Source organism: Archocentrus centrarchus, chromosome 10, assembly GCF_007364275.1.
Source record: "Archocentrus centrarchus isolate MPI-CPG fArcCen1 chromosome 10, fArcCen1, whole genome shotgun sequence".
Lineage (NCBI taxonomy): Eukaryota > Metazoa > Chordata > Actinopteri > Cichliformes > Cichlidae > Archocentrus > Archocentrus centrarchus.
In genome coordinates this window covers 14820702-14826701 of record NC_044355.1, presented here as the reverse complement: position 1 = coordinate 14826701, position 6000 = coordinate 14820702, and positions in this window count along the sequence as shown.

The window sequence follows — 6000 nt, the reverse complement described above, 5'->3', positions numbered from 1 at the left end:
AGTTGAGTCAGGGGAACCATCGATCCTCTCCTCTGAGCTGCTGAGCCTCTGAGATGAGGGACGGACATAGAGATGTGGTCTAAACACTTTAGAGGGTTTTCAACTTGGCTCAGGGGTTGCGCTGTAATGTCCTGGCCAGAGAAATAAATATCTCCTCAAGTCTTCTACCTGCTGACAGATTTGAATGTCTACTGCTGCTCACTAGTGGATAAAGTGAGATACTGCAGAGCTCAGTGTCTTCCCCAGCAACAGAAGAGAGCTAGAGTGTGATGTTAAAATCTGTTTATCATGGAAAACAATGACAAACAAAAAGCTAAATAAAATGTAATCCTCATCCTCCACATTATATTGCAATAGTATACACCAAATATCTTTACTCTGGTAAGAGTCAAAATAACAAAAGGCTGAGATGATTGATTTGGATACTTGCCTCGAGGCCAATGAGAAGGATTATGAAGGGTATTAGAATATTAATTAAAAAAGTTCTTCACACATTTCAAACTGATCAAGCATCACTTGCAGCCATGATCATCTGTGACAGCAAAAAAGAGACAGAAAACAGTTTGGATTTCATCTTAGGACAAAGATGAGTGGGCCAGATAATGAGTAAGCTTTGTGTGGCTCACTTTAACCCCTCAGGCTGCAGCTGCTTAACTGAAAATAACACTGCTGGTCATTCAGAGAACAAGATGGAAAGAGGCAATAAAACATGAAGTTTAATGTGAGTGATGTATTGAGTGCAAAATGTTTTAGATTTATGTTTTGTGAGAGAACAGAGAATGTGAGGGAGGGAGGGAGAGTCTGTGGGAAAAGCATGGCAGAGAGAAATGGCAGTTTAATTAACAGCAAAGGGCTTTGATCAGATAACTGTGATTTGAGCAGTGAAGGGACTTTAATTAGTTGCTGTTGGCTGGAACAGACCACAGCATGGCCTCACAGACTGCCTATAGTGGACACTGCATGAATGAGGAATAAGAAATGGACTCTGTGTCATTAATGGGTTTGGAGAAGGAGGGTGAAGGAGGAGGGAGGCACGAGAGCAGTGGTAAAGGGTAGGGTTGGGGGTTGGGGGTTGAGGGCGTATATGCTTGGAGGGCTGAGTGGGGTCACCAAGTGTAGCGTGGCTAGCAGATCAGGAAAAGCTGTGGGAGGAAAGGGGATGCTAAGAGCTTTTAAAATGGGAATATCGGCGGGTGGTGATGGTGGAGTGGTGGAATTAGAGCATAAGGAAGATGGTGATTATGGGGAAGAAGGCGTTTTAGATTAGGTCAAAGAGCAAGGACAGAAAGAGGAAATTTGAGATTTTCTTTCATAAATCATATCTCTGTGATTAGAACTGGAATCCCACTTAACTCTTTTTTGCAAAAAGGAGATAATAAAAAAGGTTTTGGTTAAATGTTAAACAAACATAGGTGCCCTTTTCAGGATTAGAATAAACCACAATCTTCCCCTTCCCCAACCAAGTGAGTTAACATGACCAAATGAAAATGAATATGATGCTCTAGTTAAAATAATTTATTGCAAGATTAAATATTGTACTGTACCCCCCTCCCAAAAAATGACCTCATGAGGTTATTACTACACACAATCTTCATTTTCTTCATTACATTTCTTTTAAATTGCATAAAATTTTCATAATAATAGTTGCCCTTTTTTTTATTTTTGCAGTTTTGTGCAGGGATGGTAGTGTAGAGCCTTTTTTAAAATTTGATCAGAAAACATCTGTCTGCTGCTGCCTGCAACAATGCTGAGCAGAGCTGTTAGAGTGAAAAACAAAATGCAGTTTTAGGGTGAAAAACTAAAACACTGAGCTTCAAGATGCTTAAAGCTCAAGTAAACTGAATGGGGATCAAATCTGCCCCATGTATTTACGAGTGCTGCTTTAAATATGCTTACTGTATGATTGAAAGGAGGTCAGCTGTAATCCAAGTTGATCCTAAATTTGCCACAGACACAACTTGATCAATAATACAAGCTAAGGATCAGACTTGCAGTAACATCAGACTACAGGTTGTTCATATGCAGACGTCAGCGTGACTGACAAGTAATGAGATGAGACAGCTGCTAGCTGACGGGAAAAGACAAGAACTTACAATACACTTAATTAGGCATGGAAAGACTAAACCTACTTGTGCTCTCTGCTTTTCTCTTTTATGTCCCTCAGATTTGATCTCTCCTAATAGATCTTCCATATCTTGAGCTGCTGTTTATATTTAAATTTAAATTGCTCTATTTATATCAGCCATTTTGGCTTGTTTTAGCAGGAAAAATTGTGGAACTAATTACTTTGATAGCTCTGCTCCAGCAATTGATGCAGGAGTAATATTATTAGTCCCACCTGTGTTTGGCAAATTAAACTTTCAACTGTGAAAAGGGTATAAAGGAAAACCTTATTTATGACTTATGGGGTGAAATATCCAAAAATTAAGCTGGAGAGAGGAAAGAAGCAAAGAATAAATAAATAAAAGAAAGGAAGAAAAAAAAAGATTAAGCAAGAAGAAGCCACAGAGGAGTGTAGCAAGCAACAAAAATAGGGAAATACATTCAGCCTAGGAGAAAGAAAACGTGTATAAGGTTGATGTGGATGAGCCAGGACAGTCCTGTCTAGCACACACTGTAGCTACTCTTGCCCTTTTCCTTTCGGCTGAATGCAAATGCTTGGACTTCACCACACTTGCAGACTAGCAGTAGGTACTCCACGTATTTGCAAAGACATTTGCTTTTTTTTTTTTTTTTTTTAATTGTTGTTCCGTAAGTTTACTGGTGCATTAAATTTTATTCTGCACACACAGAACCATTTCTGTTTGGTATAATCACATTATTTTTGTCTGTCTATGGTAAGAAGACATACATATGTTCTCTTATTTTGCTGGTGGCTCATGTAAAAGAAAAACTTCTTTTTGATTATAGTGTCATGTAATGCTGTGGATCTTATATCTTATGTGTCAATAAATACAAGCCTACTCTTAACAATCAGTCATAAAAATAATGGTGAGTACATAAAGTTCCATCTCATTACACATTTCGTTACCTGATGGGTGACAGTGAACATCTCACTGACAAAATCCACGAGAGCTCAGCCCTAACTCTGTCTTAATTCAGTGTTTTTTTTGCCTTTCACAAACATAGATGAGTCACAAAGTGATAAAAAGTGGTATAAAGAGAATGGTTCTCATTTGGTGCTCTTTCAGAGAGTAAACAGGCTGGGATGTCACCTCAGTTTGAGACGGTTCGTAGACATCAACTGACTGATTCTGACACTACGGAGCAATGCCCTTGTCTCATGCACCTGACTAATTCCTGTCTCCCTGCAGATGCTCTGTGACTATGAACTGATTCTATTTTACTTCCCTTTTCTTCATCTGACTTTCTTGCTTTGCTGGGTTTATGTGGGTGTGTTACAGTCTGTTGTGCTGTCTCGTATCAGTATTTATACAGTATGGGCACTAACCCAAGTATTAATCTGCACTCACTGAATAACAAATGTAGCAAAAAAATACTTTTATGCACACAACCCCTGTGTAATGTTCACTAATTTCAGATATTTAAAAAATTTGCATCAAGTGGTGTGATGGATTCTGTGTATGCTGAGTATATAATATCTCTTAAAATGCATGATAAATCCTATTGTCTTCCTTACACACTTCATGGATTGTTTGGATGTTTGAATATCATTTGTTTGAAATTAAATTTTTATAGTTCCCACAGTAACATTATCACTGTTTTCTATGCTTGTTGACATGAGGTTACAAAGTATTAAACTCTTTTTTCTTTTGTCTTTTAATATTTTGTTTTCTTTATGATACCAGAAATCCATCAATCAACATTTACATCAAATGCTTCTAACGTGATTTCAGAAGAGATCCTTACTGAAAACCTACATTGTTTATTCCATCACTTAAAACTTACAGTAGTGGTCACAGGTTGGTCATCTATGGTCATGAGCTTAGGGTAGTGACCGAAAAAATGAGATTGCTGATATAAGTGTTGGAAATGAACTTCCTCCGAAGGGTGGCTGGCCTCTCCTCTAGAGATAGGGTGAAGCGCGCAATCATCTGAGAGGGGCTCAGAGTAGAGCCGCTACTCCTCCACATCGAAAGGAGCCAGCTGAAGTGGCTAGGGCAGCTGACTAGGATGCCTCCTGGGCGCCTCCTGGGTGAGGTGTTCCGGGCATGTCCTACCAGAAGGAGGCCCCGGGGCAGACCCAGGACACGCTGGAGAGATTTTATTTCTCGGCTAGCCTGAGAATGCCTCACTGTTCCCCTGGATAAGCTGGAGGAGGTGGCAGTGGAGAGGGAGGCCTGAGTTTCTCTGCTTAGGCTGCTGCCCCTGCAACCCGGCACAGATAAGTGGAAGAAAATGGATGCGTGGATGGATGAAGGTTACAGGTTGGAATCTTGTCTTTAGAAATCAATGCTGGAAAATGTCTGCAAGTATTTGCTTTACATTCAGCATCTTGTCTGCAGCAGGAAATGATTCGCTATTTTTAAGCTGTTGGTTAAAAAAAAAAGAAGCAGAGGGTTCTGCAGCAAAAGAGACGGAAAATGAATAATGAAAAAGGTAAATCAAAAACAACAAAGTAGTATGAATGAAAGACAATAAGAAATCCCCTGTTTCTCTCCAAACTCAGGCAGAGAGTGGAGGCTCCTTAGCTTTTCTTTTCATCTTGCAAATTGAGAAGTCTTCTCTTCTCTTCTCTTCTCTTCTCTTCTCTTCTCTTCTCTTCTCTTCTCTTCTCTTCTCTTCTCTTCTCTTCTCTTCTCTTCTCTTCTCTTCTCTTCTCTTCTCTTCTCTTCTCTTCTCTTCTCTTCTCTTCTCTTCATGCTCCCTCACTACATCACATCTTTTTTGGTCATTTATAACAGTTCATGGTCAGCTGATCTGACTGCATATTAGTTGTACATATCTCTTTAATTTTACCAGTCACACCCTCCCTCTCTCTCTCTCTCTCTCTCTCTCTCTAGCTGTCTCTCTCTGTCGAATGTTTCTTTACACACTACTGTGCTTTCTTTCTCACTTTTATTCTTATTCATTTTTTTTAGGGTCTCCTATGGACCCATGTAGGGCACTTAGTAATTGCAGCTTTCCCCGGGCAAGCCTTCACTCATCAATGACAAACCTAATTGAGCTTAAAATTGAGGCCCGAGCAGTTAACACTTGTCTTTAGCCTCTTGGCTTCTTACCTGCCAACTTCCAACATACAAGGTACTTTGCAGTTTAACAGTTAACAGCACACATTGCATCAAACTCACTGCTACCACTCTAATATTAAACTGAATTACTATTTTTGATTTGATTGGGAAAAGGAAAACATGGTCACAAACATCAACAAAAAAATATGTCCTATGTAGTCACACAACTGTAGAGGGGTTGACTGCAACTAAAGGTGAACTAATCTTGGCCAACGCATGCCCACACACATATGTGTTTATGTGTGTGTGTATGGCAGTGCATGTGTATATAGCAGTTTCTACTACATTAGTATTCTGTGCATGTCTAACAAGAGTTTTATGAAAGATGAATTTATAAAAGATAGAAAAGACACTTTGGATCCAGATATTTATGCTGTCGCATGCGGGTTTCAGTGACATGGTAAAATTATTTAGCTGAAGCTGAAAGAGCATATTATTTAAACTAAAATACGAATGGAAAATATTTCAAGAGCTAAATTAACCCTGATATTTCACTTACAGCAACTACTACATTATTATTCCTTTAAGGACGAGGCAGAAGTCAGTCATAAGACTTGGGTGCTCCAGAATAATTTCATTGTGATTCCACACAGTACTGCTGTACATTAATGGTTTTGCATTATATGAATCGGGCAGACTCTGCAGCCTTCAATACTTTATTATAGAGCAGCTAATGCTTTAAGCTGCCTGCATTGTTATGCTTGCAAAATCAATTAAGTGACTAAATAGGTCATTTACAGCTCAGTATTGAAAATATGGGATCTTTTATGCGTGTAGGTGAGTGCTGTGTCTGTCTCTACTCATTGCG